The sequence below is a fragment of the Papilio polytes genome, unplaced genomic scaffold, assembly GCF_000836215.1.
Source record: "Papilio polytes unplaced genomic scaffold, Ppol_1.0 DF824047.1, whole genome shotgun sequence".
Classification (NCBI taxonomy): Eukaryota; Metazoa; Arthropoda; class Insecta; order Lepidoptera; family Papilionidae; genus Papilio; species Papilio polytes.
Window position 1 is genome coordinate 7,229,169 of NW_013525157.1, and position 16,670 is coordinate 7,245,838.

Here is a 16,670-nt window from a genome sequence, read left to right on the forward strand (position 1 = left end):
GGCGGCATTTTGAGAAAATGGACGTTTTATGTAACTCTTAATGTTCATTAAACTAAGACTATTTATTTGAAAACAGGCTTAGCTGAGAATGAAATGGGTTTTCCATATTTGGAAGCAACTGTTTATTTAGATTATATCATTGACAACTAATTAAAAGAATTATTTTAATAAACAAAAAAAAAACTATTGTCATAATTTTGACAGCTGTATTAATTTGAGAGTTGGTAACGATAGCCAACTTTGGGGTGCTAATTAAACTTGTTTCATTCAGTGAATCCGAGAATGAGTTTTGAAAATTAATCAGCTCGGTTTATTCAAGAAAAAGGAAACTTCTAAACGAGGGACTTCGTTGGAATTAAATTCGATTCTGTTTGATAAGTCAGCCGGTTTGATTAGCATATTACAAGGCGGGATGAAAACGAACTTCTCACCTGGCGTCAGCAGATCAGTGAATACTAGAAAATTTGCAACTTTTGCTGATTGGAACTGAGTCAGCGGTTCTGTTATTATACCGTAAATTTACTTTGATGAACTTGAATCTAATATTAAAAGCATAGCTGAACTTTCTTTGATGTTATTTTTATTTTTTTAGTCCTATTCTAAATTTTATTCTACGAAGATATAAGTGTTACAATGAAGTACTATCGAAATATGTAATGTGTAATGCTAGTCATTATTATAATATGTACTCGTATGTTGAAAGCTATGTATGTAAGAGTCATGTCGTGACATATCGCAAGCTTTTCGTGGTAGCGCACAGTGCAACGAAAAAAGTTTTGCAACTTTTATGACTGAGAGAGTACACAGAGAAAAATTTATGACACTTTTTATAAAATAAATTCAACGGTCTTGTATACGACATGTTAAACGAGCAATAAAAATATTAGTCCTTAGTTTGTCTGTGTTTTATATGTAAAATCAATTTAATTTTGAATCAGAGTATGAAAATAACAATACTGCACATTATTGTGTTTCTAAATTGTCTTGTTTTATTATAAATACGTGAAATAAAAATAAAAATTCCAATGGATACGCACCTTTAAAACCTAAGTGCAAAATCACGTTATCAAACGCACTTTTCTTTACCCAGCATCAAAATTAATAAATGAACTTTCTATTAAAATGTTCGTTATTCTATTAACCACCCCCTAAGAAATTAGTACCATTTCTCATTTAATTAAATCCGAGGGTTGAAATTTTATATTCAATCTGTTATTGTCAAAGTAATTCCTTGAAAACTTTAGATTTAGTTTCAAAAGGCAGAATTGAATAGAGCATTGAAGGAATAGGAATCCACTTTGGAGATTTTAATGAGAAATTCGTATCCAATGCTTTGCTAATATTGAGAGAGGATAACGATCGGCGTCAATCTATTCTCCGTCTGAAAGTTTTAACTGTTTAAACGTAATTCCCCCGGCAACAACTTATTTGTCTGTGTGTCAGGCCAAAATTAAAGCGTAATGTCTCCAAGTTCGGCCATTTTGAAGTTCGGACGGTGCTGCAGATTGAAATTATTACCTGGTCGCCGGCTTTTGGACGGACTTCTACCTAAACATTAAAACTCCGCGATTTATTTTGGCGACCGGCTGTCGCTGGCAATTATAGCAAAGCTTTATCGTAAGCTCAAAACTGTAACATTCGCTTAGTAATCTATATTAATATAATAAAGCGTAAACACACACTTCTTTGTTGCCTAAGATGTCAGCAATTAAAGTATATTTTTGAATAATTGTTTTCTTTCAATAAAAAGCCCTACACTTACGTCACGCTTTAGGTTATATATTTACACGCCATTAAACTTAGGAGGTAAACATTTTGGATAAAAACCCTAATGTTGGAAAGAGACCATAAGTTGCTGCCAACATCAAGGAAGCAATATTGCCAAGTTTTGTCATGTCATGTCATTTTGATATTCGCTACTGATAATTTGACATGTGTAAACAATAAAATAAAATTTTTATACGGATGAAGACGCACGGGAACAGTTACTTTAGTAATATTTGAGTACCTTTAATTTGTATACGTCTGTAACACTACGGAAGACATTTGTTATTGTGCGATTTAATTTTTCTTAATCCACTAACGTCAAAGACCTTCCTACATCACATTCATAAAAAGGTTGATCTGATGTCATGCTTAAAGATCAAGACGAGGAAGCTTGGCAGTGTGTCACGATTGCTTAAATAAAGATATAACTTAACAGTTAGCCTGCGTGACGCGACCGCACGCCGCGTGTCTCTTAGGACAGGCTTTTTATGTTTTAATAAATAACTTTGACATATACCGGTCAATAGGCTTTTAAGTTTTCCTTGTACAGATCAAGGGTATTGAATGCACTTAAGTGAGATATGACATTTAAATTTTTAAAAATAAATATCTTAACTTTAACAAAATAGAAGCTACTCAAATGTATTTTCATTGATGTTTTCTCATCACAACAGAATATCTCACAGTTTTTTTTTAAATAATGATTGATGTAGGTTATCGTGACTTCTCATACATGTATTCTTTTTTGTTATGTAACTTATTTATAAACTTTTATATAAATTCGTAGTGGAAGCTCATTTCTTAGTCAATTACATAGTATGACAGATAAGGAAATGAATATGTTATATGAGAAGTGATGTTACCTCTCAAATGACTTTTTGATTAGATCGAAAAATAAAAGTAACTATACATTTCGATGTAATGGAATCTGCAAAAAAAATATTTAAAACGTTAGTTACTTTTTATACTTGTCACATTTTATTAATCGAAGGTTTGTAAACATTATATGTTGTAGCTTATTTGTTGTAGTTACCAAAAACAGATACACGAGTAAGACACCTGATATCTGATATATTAAAGAGTTACAGATTCCGCTTTAACGTTACATATAAGTATAGAGACACCTGTCTATTTAGATTTAAGTAACACGACATTTACTCACATCTTGATATCTACCAGGAAACATGATTGAGATGAATGTTATCTCCATCTTTGCTACATACAGAACACGCACGACAATGATTCGCGAAAGCGGACGAACTTGTTCAGCCGCGACGGAGAGAGCGTGCCGACTAGAGAAATATCAAGTAAAATACTAATGGGTTTTTGTTGTATAATTATTATTTATGAGGATTGTAATTTAATATAACTTTGAAATTACAGTTTTCGCGTCCGTTGAAAAGTAAAGAAAGTACTCAAATGATATGAACATTAGAGATTATTTAATTATGTGTTCAAGACTGTAGCATGCTGTTATGATTTAATTTTCACCTTATTAGGATTGACTTAGTTATCTTGACTGACTTGCTCGTTCTATCGTTATAGTATGTATTTAAATTTTTAATTTCTAGTACACTTGATTTTTATAACAATTACTAGCTATTACCGTGCGGCTTTGTCCGCATAAAATTATAAAAAGCTTTATTTTATTGTTAAATTGCAAATGTCAAAATGACATGGCATGATGACAAACTATGGCAATCTTGATTTTCCTTGATGTTGGCAACAACTTATGGTCTCTTTCCTGCATTAGGGCTTTTTTCCCAAAATATTTACCCCTAATTTTAACAGCGTGAAAATATATAGCCTAAAGCGTAACGTAAGTGTAGGGCTTTTTATTAAAAAATGAGTTATTAAGAAATATGTTGTAATCGCTGACATCTTAGGCAACAAAGAAGTGTGTGTTTACGCTTTATTATAATAGTATAGATTAACGTAACAATAAAAATGACAGTTTAATAACATTATTAACTAAATAAGATGAAGCATTTTACGTATTTTTTAGTTATTTAATGCGTTTCAGGTATATTTTATTTACACATGAGACATTTGTGGCTTGAATATGAAAATAACATTTTTATAGGCACATTAATGTTAGAGATATAAAACTTTTGAATGTGTCGTGCAAATGTTTATGATTGTTACCATATATTTGGGTATTTTATATTGCAATAACAAACTCTCATCTCGAAAAGAAAAATATATTCAGAGAAATATAAACTGCAAGTTGTTCTTATGATTTTGATTATGGTAATAAAAGGGCAAGCAATTTTCTTTATACACTTTGAATTAGATATTAAATAAAAACCTTTTATTGTAGAGTTTAATTTATTTTACGAGTATTAAAAAAAGGATTTTGTGATAACAAAATATCATAATACTATTAGATTACCAATAAATCCAATGTTGTAGAAAAATTTAATTGTTAAACTTAGAATTAAGTAAAAAAGTTGAACATAATGACAACTATGCGCTTGCGCAATCCGCGCGCGTTGAACTCTATTGTATGAACAAAAGCAAAATCGAAATGGATTTTGAATCATTTAACTTAAAAGTGCTTAAAATGAGATTATACTTGTTACTTTATTTTAAAAAAAATTTATATACAAATAGGTATTTAAATAGTAAATTATACCATTTTAATTATTATCGTTCTATTTAGCTTAGTACTTTTCTAGTCGTCACTAATGAAAGTTCGAAGAGTTTACGTATTTGCCTTATGGTGTTGAATTTATATTTGTTTGGAAGTAATTAACACGCAAAATTAGTTCGTTAATATGTTCGGTCATTATTTTAAAACCATTTGAATCGAAATATCTAACAATCTTACAAATGTTATAAATGTAAAAGTTTAGACGGATGTTTGTTTGAGTTTGTAACCTAAACGGCTGAACGGATCTCGATGAAATTCGGCATAGATGTAGACACATAGGATGCTTACTTTTGCTTTTTAATTCCACGCGGACGGAGTCGCGGGCGAAAGCTATTGTATTCATAAAAGAATATAGTCATAAAACATTACATAACATGGGAATTACCCATACTATGTTAAAACTTATCATAATAATACGTAATTATCGACAAATGGATTAAATATTACTTCTTTATTTTGAGAAAGTATTGTTAATTTAATGGGCAATGGATTATCGATTACCCTTCTTGTGGCTTAATTATTGATGAGGTCAACAGTTTTTGAAGATGGCAATTCAACGGAAAATTGAGAATTATAGTTGCGTAAGTGTCAAAGTGATTTGCATCACAATTAAGTGGTCAACGCAACAAAATTATATAACACCTCGGAAAATAACGATTTTAATATAAATGGTTTTCTTTGTGATTGTAATAAAGCTATAAAATTTATAATAAAACAGCTGTAATGGTTTATGTTTGAGTTAGTCATTACAAATTCTTAGCCGATATAACTTCTATAAGAAAAAAAATAAGTGTCACATTTTTATTTTCCACTGATTACAAACATACATATAAGACTATATAAATAATCATACTAATATTGGATGTATGTTTGTTAGAATTTGTAGCGTAAACAGCTGTACGGATTTCGATGAAATTTGGTATAGAAGTAGAGGATAGTCTGAAAGAACACATAGGCTATTCATTTTTTTAATCCATGCGGCCAGAGTCGCGGGCGAAACTAGTTGATTTATAATAAATAGACTTAAGTAATAGAAGATTAAAGTTAGTTATATTTTAATTTTGAATTAAAATAATACTTCTGTTTAAGGAAACTGCTAATGTTTAATAACTCATATATGAGCATCTTGCAGACAAGAGGTTTGTTTAAATAAGTGGCTTGTTTACGTTGTGGTCCCAGTTTTAATCAAGTCGGTTAGGCATCTCATGCAGTGGAGGGTTTGTCCGGACATCTAGTGTACTTTAAACTTGCTTGATTAAGTCCCAGGGCACGGCTGGCTTGGACATCGCGATTCCCAACTTGCTGTTGTTATTTAAGATATGTTTTCTAAAACTTCGGCTTGTTGATTTATCTTTAAGAAAAATCTACTGTTTCAATAATGTTATATAAGATTTCTTGTGAATCATTTATTCAAAGTTTATTCCATTTAAAAATTAATTTTTATAATCCATATAATTGATTGTTTCTGAAGACTTTATTGCGTTTTATATAACACATTTTCCTTGTTCCAATAACATTTGCGTTGTTTACATTCTTTGTTAGTTTATAAATAACATAGATTTTTATTGTTGGTAATCATAGTTTTACTGCTGTAATGACTTCTTCCTTTATCGGTATAACTGACCTAGATTAATGTAGGTCAGTGATATCAGTCACTTAAGGTGTTCGATGTGACTATATTAAAACATATTTACATTGAAATAGAAATACCATATTTATTTAAACAAAACACTAATGATATCCGCTTATTATGCACCTTGAAAACGTTCTTATATTGTATGTTACAAAATGTATGTATTCGTATCTTACTTCTTACTAATATAACAAATGCGTTTACATAGATAGATGGATGGATGTTTGTAATGTATCTTATGAAGGCTTATCGGATATTGACGAAATTCAGCACAGTTGTAGGATATAGTATTGAACGTAAAGGTCCTTTTTAAATTCACGGCAGATAAAATAGCTGACATAAGCTAGTTGTAAAAAATTTCGTTGACAGCCAAGTTAACTTCGGTTAACCGAATTCAATTAATTTTTGTTTAATTACAAAAATTAGAAATTAACGTAAGTACTTACTTAATGCTGCTTGTGATGATATTCCTTCTAGGTTTTATAAAGTCTTAGATGCCTCTATTTTATTTAATTGTTTGTATTTATTTTGGTTTCATTTTATAAATTGCCAATAAATTTCTTGTTTATATAAGATTTAGTATACAATCGAAACTCAATATTGGCGCGTACAATATTTAATATTCATTATAAAAGACGAAGGGTCGATTTATTTTAGAGGAAACCTGTAAGTTTCTAAGCAGTTATTTACTGGGCGGCCTTCGAGTCGCCTTGTTATTAAAATTAGAGCAAATTGAATATCAGACCTTGGTTACATGCAAAACGAGTTGGCGGATTCGCGAAAATTCTTACAACAAAATATTAGTGAAACAAAAGAAGTAATTATAGTTTTAAATAAGCTTAAAAGAACAGTAACTTGAATGTAATTTTATATTTAAGTGTAATGTAAAAATTGTCAAACTTAAGTCATGTTTAGTTATTTATGTAAAATATTAGCGTATATTTGTTAATTTACATGACTTGTACCATTCCAACTACGCCCAACGTTTCTGCTAAGAAATAGTTTACTATAATGGTCGAATGACGGGATTTGAACTTTTAAGGTGATTGGAAATCCGTATCTTTGTACATAAGGCTAGTGGCGCTTCAAATATCATAGAGTTAAGAATTATTAGTCTTTATTACAACGTATTTGGGTTACGCCAATCGAATATTATGACCACAGATTAAAATAAATTGTATCATTTAAATAATATTAATCATTAATATGTAACTTCTGGATTTCGTAACAATATTGTTTCCGCCTCTTCACTGTGATTATGTAAAATTCAAGACGAGATACAAGATATTGAGATAAGAGAGGAAAGTTAATTAAAGAATCGCAACTTTGTTATGAATAACAAGATTAAGATTCAAAACACATGACGTTTATTGTCAACTCTAGTTTTTTAATTTTACAGAAAATTATATTAAATCTATATACTAGTGTTATAAAGAGGAAAGATTTGTATTTTTGTATCTATTGAAATAATCCAAAAACTTCTAGGCCGATTTTAAAACTTCTTTTACCGTTAGAAAGATAATCTGTCTGTTAGTAACATAAAGTTTTTTATTACTTTTTAATTTCACGCGGATAAAGTTGCCAGCGACAACTATTGTAAAATAAAAGAGAAATACTTAAATTTTAACAACTACCAATAGATACTAGAATCCAATAAAATGTCGATTTATTACAGTTTTAATCTAGAAAATATATTATTATGAAATAACACCGTAAAAGCAATGTTGGACGTCGCTTTCATTGGAAAGTCTCGGCCGGAACTGTTGGCCGACAGACTGCTGCGAGTCGCGGTCATAATTCACGGCTCTCCAGTTTTTACGACAAAATTGCATCTTCCATACGTTTCTTATGACAGTTGGCAAGACGCTACAATAATTATCCGTATTACAATTGAATAAGGTATATTTTATGACTGTTTATTACTTATTTCTTGTTTTATATTGTTAGCGTAATTTTTCCTTTGTGATTATTGATTACAGGTTTTTATATTAGTGTATATAATTTTTCCGATCATGAATAAATTAGTTAGGTGACCTAAATAGAATAAAATTATAACAGGTTCAAGTCCCAATTCCTAGTAGTTTATTTAATTTTTCCTAGGTTCGTGTCACAGTTATAGTTATATTTTATCCTGAGGTCGGAAAATGAGTAGTTTTTCCCTCTTTTGTACATCGTTGTCCATCCGAAGTTTTAGCAGAGTAGAGTTTTTATTACATTCTATTGCATTTACGATGCAATATAGTATTTTATAGCTTAACTCGCTGCTGATGTGTTAGCACTTTATTTGAATATCAATAGATGTTTATGACCACCTCGCGCTGCATTTTAATGATCAATGAAACTTGAACTATGGAGTTAAGCATCCAGAAACAAATGCTATCAACTTTATTGCTTTTTCATTTTAGTGAAGTTTAAATTTTACATTATTTTTAAATAAGAGAGGTCATTTTTTCATTCTTAGTATACTAGTACTCTTGAAAAACTTGTATAAAATTCGTTCATCTTGTTTAAAAGTTATCGCCGAGATGCCTCGTGCTTTTCGAAGTAAAAACAAAAGTGCACGCTGGCCGGCCAAGCCGAACTCCGTAAGTAATGGAATGGACGGGAAGAACCGACGCGGTACAACACTGAAGTAATCTCAACTAAGATTAAGTCTCCAAGTTAAAGTATCGACTGTTCCAAGTGCATTATTTTGTATTCTCAACTTCCTATCGCTTCGCGACTTAAGTTTACTAAACTTATTTTTGTTAAACAACGATGGAGTGTTGTTCTAATTTGTGACTCTTTACGACCGTTTTTTAAAGTTTTATAAATAGTGTGGTAAAGTAAGTTGGTTCGATTTTTTTTTCGTGTAAATATACAAGCTATCTGTTTAGCGTGATTTATGTTTTAGTAACTTACGTAGTACCAATTTAATTATATTCAGGCTTCACCCGCGTGGAATTATAAAAAAAATGTTTTACTGTTTACATTTGTGAACTGTCAAAATTCAAAAGCATAAATGACATCCCTGCTTCCTTTATGTTGGCAGCTTGTAGTTTATGGTCCCTTTCCCACATGAAGGATTTTTTCAATTTATTTATCCCTCAAGTTTAACAGCGTAGAAATATATAGCCTAAAGCGTGTCGGCAGTGTATGGCTGTTTATTAAATAAGGAATTATTCCAAAATAAACTGTGATTGCTAAAATTCTACGACACGAAGTAGTGTGTGTTTACGCTTTATTATATTAATATAGATTGTACGCGATGCGATGGAATAATATTATCTCTTTAAATTAAATGTTACTTGCTAGTACAAAACTATAAAGCAATTTTAAATTATTATCGAAGCACTGCAAATAATTTATGGATTGCTATGTAAATAAAAAGATTGATATAAATCAGTACAACCAGAAACACCGGTTTTTGTGTAACATACGAGTACCGTAAGATCTTTGTTGAAGATGTTCTGATGTTTTCTTGTAATTTTTTTATTCGAGTGCATTTTTGTGGGTCAGTGACGTTTGCTGACTGTAGATAAACATTGTGAGTAACAAACTTGTTTGTAGATTCCTTGATCTTGACATAGATTTAGCATAAATAAATCCTTCTGCACAAAACTTGTTTCGAGCTTGTTCTTTTGCAATTAAGTGTACATATTGACGTTTGAAGTACACTATACAGTATGTATGTAAAGTTTCTATGAATATCATAAAAGATATAAGATGTGTGTGTTGAGATTTACTTGTGCTAGTGGCCTAGATGTGACAAATTCAAGAATTTCAAGCCAGAATAAATTTTATTTATAGTTAACAATATGCATGCCCCTCAAGTACCTATTTTATACAAGTTTTAAGTGGTCAAGTTAAGTAATTATTTTCTTACTTTTCGTGTACAAAATGTATGCGATATTAATTAATAAAAGTATTTATGTATTTGAAAACAACATAATTAAAAGTTTGATTAAATAATTTGGGGTGACGTTAACCAACTACCAAAACCGAATATTTTCAGATACTTCTGCTGATTAAAGTAAGTAAAATTGTAAATATGCAGATAAATAAACAGTAAAGTTAAATGCGTATTTTGTTACCAATAATGTAAATTCTAAATATTAAATAATGAATCTTCGAAAGTTAAAATTTATCTGTGCATAACTTATTTGCATATGATCAAACCCTTGTAGAATTAATGACGTCGTATTCGCACGAATGAAACATTATCAGAAACCGGTGTTTTTAAATAATTACTTAGTTGTATTACTCAACATTTAAATACGCATTGATGGTTATTACTAAGATTATTTGCCTACGAGCGGAAATTATCTGCACAAAGCTTTTTATAGGTTCAGACTTAAGGTAACTTGAATTTTCAACTTGAACAGCTATTTCTATGATATAATACTTAAATTTATGTGTCATTAATGATTGTATTTTTAAATGTAAATAATTAGCGAATTAATTAATTACTTGTAAATATGTAGTGTCTTAAAAAAGTAACAGATTACACACAATAGAATTTCAGTTGTTAAATAATTTTCACTAAACGTTTGTTTTTCATAATATAGTTAATTCAAAAGATATTTTAATAGAGTAATAAATGCCATAAAAGATTAGTAATCGCCGAAAAATATAAACGTCCTTGTTTTATAACTACTGTTGCCTACGATTAAAAAATTAGCGAATTATGTTATTAAGTTTTACAAGGCTAAAAAAAAATGTTGCGTAGAGTACTTATAAATTACCTTATAATGACTAAAATAATTAAAACTGATGGAAAATTTAAAGATGTTATCTGAAATGAATAGCCATGTTACTATCCAAGGTTTTGCCGACTAAGTAAAGTCAAGTGCGGTAGAGATATATCCGTTAACTTGACCGACATATAACCAAGTTTCTTCTTTAAGTCCAAACAAAGTAGCTTATAGCTTTTAATAGAGAAAAATATGTCCGGTATCTTGTTTATCCTAGCTCTTTATGGGCAAATGAAGTCATATTTGCGGTAAGGATTTTATCGGATTAAAATTTCCACACCTTTAATGGTCGATTTTTATAAGCGTTGGAAGTGATTGGAATTCAATCGTTTTTACTTAAGGTGATATTAGTAAAGGAGACTTACCAAAGGATCTATTTATTAATGCAAATCTTGTTTAGTTTATTTTAATTAATGTTATTAATAAATAGATGTTTATTTAGTATCCTTGAGTTTTGTAGAGTACAACTTTTTCTTTGGTACTGTGTAAACATTGTGAAGTTTTACTTGGTAATTTCTTTTTTAAATTCTTTTGTACATACTCATGAGTTTATTCAGCACAGGTTAAGAATGTCGCGGGAGGAGCGCTGAACCTTGTTATGGGGGCATTGACTCTTCACCGAGCGGTCACTTTCGACGGTATCGGAAGTTTTGAGAATTGTAACTTATTATAACCTTTTTCCTTTATGGGAAGTTTGTACAATACTTATTATTTAACTAAGAATTTCAATACCTTTCTTTTTGAAACTTAACTTTATAATGCTATGTTGCAGTTTCCATTTATTTAATTAATTGTTACCCAATGATTCATTAGTATCAGCTTGACCTAAGTTTCAAAGGAGTAAAACTCAAGTTACATAGTTCGGAAACGCATTTCATGAAGATATCGAACCAAAAATCTAACGAATGGTTAAACGTAGCTAGGAAACCGATCATTAGTCATTTACATGTCGCAGTCGTTTGTGTAAAAGGGTACAAAAAATCCGCATTAAAGTTTATTATTTTAATAAGATTCTGGTTTAGAACAAACAACAATGTAAATGAATTTTTTATTGCACAATTTTTTCTTTTAGACGCAATTGCAATCCAACTTGATCTTCGAATATTGGGTATTGGTTATGGCGTGATATTAAATAAAAATAAATAAAAAAAAACTCTTTATCGGACAAAAAAAAAATTTACAAAATTCATTGGGGCACTGTTTCCTAAACTAATTATAACAACCGTGTTTCAGGAGACAGGACTTAATAATAACAGACTTATACTTTGTTTTACTTTACTTTTAATACTAAAGTCTAGGAAACAATACGGAATATATGTTTTAACTTAGCAAAAGAATGAAATTACACGGATTTTGTATTTAAATTAAATATTAAATAACTAGGCTATATTCTTATCATTTGTCCATAAATGTAGCACGAACGGAGTTATGTTTACTGTCAGGGCAAAAAAAGTCCAAAAGAAATGTTGGAATGCAGAACGAATGAGGCAGTTTTTGTATGTAACCTCGAGGTTGTGATCTCCTTTACATAACTAGAATTGTACATTAGTCATTCGATGCACAAGAACCGACAGAAATGAGAATAAAACAATTCGTATGAATAGTAATAAACCGGACGCGTGCACATAACACATTTATATGTAATACTGCACAGAGGTTTTGTAAACAAAGTATGTGTTTTATTTATTTAATTATAGTGCACACTTTAATGTCTGCAGTAATTTATGAGAATAAATAATAGACTGTGACAAAAAAATAAGACAGTTAACGAGCTTTATATTATTTTTTAACTAAAGGAACTAATTAAATTAGGAATTGTGCATAATTTCCAGCTATGCTTAATAGGTTTAATTTATTTTATGGTAAATTGTTGTAAATAAACCTAACTATAACCTATCCCGCTCGAAGGACCAATGAATAAATGTAAACTAGTACTATTGTGATTTTTATGACTTTTTTATTTAATTACAGTGCTCACATTTCACGTTCTTATTTTCTTGTCACATCTTGCAATTGTTTTACACCTCAAATCGTACTTTACTTTTTATTACATTCTTAATTCTTCTTTGTCGGTGACTTGTCGGACTCCAAATAGACAATATAGACTGACCAACCGATATTGTTCAAGCTTGTAAGATAATACCAGATTTGTTAATTTCTCAGTTGAATAAGCGTTTGCGATAATAATTATTGAATAAACAGTGGAGACACTTGCCTATCGAAGCGAAAAGTTGTTTTGTTTGACATTTCAATATTTTCTTGTTAACGAGAATGTTAATTGTAAAGGATTTATTGATATCTAATATTAATACATTTATTTGATTTGTTTATTGACATTTTAGGGCAGGAAAAATTATGCTGTAATAAAGCAAGGGAAATAATCAAAAATTACACATATTAGATCGATGTCATGTAATTAATTAGATATTTTAAAATCAACGTTTTTATAAAATAATTAACGAAAAGTAATACGTCTTGTTTTCCTGTTGAATAAAATTACTTTATCTCATTTTTTAATACATGCAACCTAAATAGTTAATTTAAACTGCAGTAGTTAAGATTGAAAATAACAATGAGTACGTTGACCGACTTATTACGCATTTTAGCAAGTTAATGATCAGTTACGACAGTGCGGTTATCAGATATTCCACGGAGCCATCCGTAGTTAATCTCTTTTGTCGGGCATAACGACGAAACGAGTTACTATTACGTGTGACTTTCGCTTCGCAGAACGATCAACGCAGATTCATTGGGTCGTTTCTGATCTATTGAGTCGTGGTGTTGTGTATAATTAGTTGCGTCAGAGTACCGCTACGTGCTTGTGCCTTACCGGGACTGCGGCGTCGCGTCGCGTGCGCTGAATATCTTATAGCGTATCGCTTTCACGACTCTTACAGTACTATTCAAAGTTTACATTCGTTCGTGATGTAAAACGAGAGTAAATGTACTATAAAATTAAAATAACTTAAATGATTGGGTTAAATATGAGAGAGGTATCGGATAGACGTAAAGGCAAAGGGCTGGGAATATCCTTGAGCTTTCTAGGTGTGGCCGCATATGACAGCAATCGGCGCAGTCCTTCGTTCGTAGCTAATATCGAGCAGTTGTAAATTTTGAATCTTATTATACCTTGGAGCGTCAGGCTTTTTTGTAGCTGTATCTAATGTCGAAGAATGCATCTATTCGCGCTGGTTATATATTTTATGTTATTTATAACAAGAAGTCCGTTACGATAGTTAAGGATGTGTACTGAAAGTTTAGGAAATATTTTTTTTTATTTTGTTAAAGCATGTTATATTATGTTTGATATTGTATATGTGATCAATAAAATCGCAAATTCAAGCTTGAAATTTAAAAAAAATGATATAACAAATAACTCATTACTTCTTTGAGTGTAAAAAAACTTTAAAAAAACCTTGATAGAACCAAAATATTCCGTGTGAGAAAAATGCATAACTATAAATCCAAGTGCAGTTTAAAGTATATTTCTCGATATAACCATGAAGTGTAATAGTTTGCAAAATTAACTTTTAACGAAGGAGGACGATAAAATTTGCACACGTATATAAACGGCTTATAAATCCGGTCAAAAAGCAATTTTTAAAACAATTGGATAATTTCCAATGCATTTATAATAGTAGTTAACTTTTATTGCACATTGTTAAATTTGATAGAGTAACCGAATACATGTAATTGAATTTTAATTACTATCTATATTTTTTGCGAGAAACATATGCATTACATCGATAAATGTTTATTGTCCTGTGTTTTTTATCAATTATTTCTCAAGTACCAATATCCGGTACTAACGCATTTATACTGACAACTTGCTTTTGTCTACGACCTCGTGTGACGGAATGAAAAAAGATATAACAAGCCTATCTATCCTTCTAGACTTTGTCCTACATCTGTGACCAATTTCGTCTAAATCCGTTTAATCATTCTGGAGATACCTTCTAACAATTATTCATTCATCCTATTTATAACATTAACATGATTATATCATTCGAAATATTAGTTACAAACTAACAAAATGAAATCTGTATCCATTAAAAAATAGCAAAATGTTATAAAAAAAAGTTTATTCACGAGTCCGTTCAAAAACTTATCACTGACATCATGAGCTGTTTTTGTTAAAGTTTTTGCTAACCAAAAGAAGATCTAAAGGGCGTTACATAATCTATACCATCCGTTAAATCCAATTAAAAACCCGCTTATCCACTGCGTCTATTAGATCAGAGCGTATTTATAAAAATGATAACATTGTAAAAACAAATAAAAGATACCAAAACGATGTTTTTTGTTCACGGTTCGATGATAATTATTTTTTCAAATTAAATGACTAGTTTCCTAGTGTTTGCTTGCGCAATATGTTTAAAATTTTTGCTTCCGACTGTACCATTCAGTGAGAGTAATTCTCAATTTTCTAGGTCACGTTGAACGCACCTCCGAGTTCAATCGGCGTGGGATATTTTTGTTGTACGAGAGAAAACTGCGACCGACATCCCATTATGTTTCGTTTGAAATTCGCAACGGTCACGTGCGGTGATTATTATAGGATTAATTTAACTATTAATGCAATAGACGTTTTTATTTTATTTTTAAATTGAGAAAAACTGTCAAAAGATAAGAGAATATTTTATTAATGTTGTTGGCATTTTTTGTCATATGTTTAAAATAAATAATAACCAATACATTTCGATCCTATCAGAACGTATGATCATAACAAATTCCAGCTCGAAATAATGACCATTAATAGAAAAAATATTTATCCCACTAGGAAGACAGAGTATATTTTTACTCAGTCTAAAAAATATCGATATTTTAAGGGAATTCTGCAGCATTAGTTACTAAATAATTCACGAAGTTACGAAGCGATAATAGTTTTCCGACCGGTATGGCCTAACGATGTTACATATTTTTCGCGGTCCGTGGCGGTGTTTCGAAATCGAAGGCAAAAAAATTCATCGACCACCAATTGTTACAAGCTCATGCTAATTTGAATTCAACTCCATACTTGTGAAACGGTTCGGTTTACCTGAACTGTTTCGAAACATCGTCTTGATTGACTTTTGGTGTTTTTGTATCAATTTCTCGAAATATCTGCAATGGTTACTACAAACGGAGGCTGTGTGTAATTCTAATAAAAACGAATTCGTCATTACACAGACCATAACCTCTAATTTACTGTGTTAAAAACCATACAAAGTGTTTAAAATATTTTTAACAAATGTATTATTTTTAAACAAAAAAATTAAATTGTAAAAAATGAAATATTGTAATTAAAGTATTAGGAATATTTTTTAAATCATTAAAAAATTAATGAACTGATTACTTATTAATTATTCAATTTTTTTTAATAATTTTTACTATTAAAAAACCAAAAAATAATTAATGCAATTTTTATATAAATCTCACTAATTTCTAATAAAAAATAAGGTCAATTTGTATACCTTGTTTTTTAAATAAAAAATATACGTAACATTTTTTTGGTAACGTTCAAAAAATCTTTATATCTTTGAATTAAATTCTGTTAAGCTTCTTAATTTTGTTTTTCGTTTTTTTTCCTTAACTGCACATTTAATCAAAATACGCACATAAGTACCATCCCTGTACATTATACATATCAATCATTAGATGTATATGAAATTATGAATTAACTATGTATTAAATTACTCACCTGTTACTCTAAGATAACAACACAAACACAATTAGTCAATGTTTCGTTCACAGTTCACAAATGGAGCATTGTTCGTCGCCGCGTATCGTTTGACGGAGGTTCTAAGTTCGTTGTCGGCCAGTGTCGTTCTTACACTGAGCGAATCGACGGAAGACTTGTGTCTTGTGCGTGCTTGCGCTCGCGCACGCTCACCTAAAAGTAAAA

General features: G+C 30.2%; 1 protein-coding gene across 2 annotated transcripts in view; it reads right to left on the minus strand.

The window, feature by feature from the left end:
• LOC106100693 overlaps positions 1 to 16,658 on the minus strand; it is an 83,452-nt gene extending 66,794 nt beyond the window's left edge. For both annotated transcript variants that reach the window (XM_013279676.1, XM_013279675.1), the window contains exon 1: positions 16,467 to 16,658. The gene's annotated coding sequence lies outside the window, so the exon portion shown is untranslated. The remainder of the gene's footprint in view (positions 1 to 16,466) is intronic.
• Between the last annotated feature and the right edge of the window lie 12 nt (positions 16,659 to 16,670).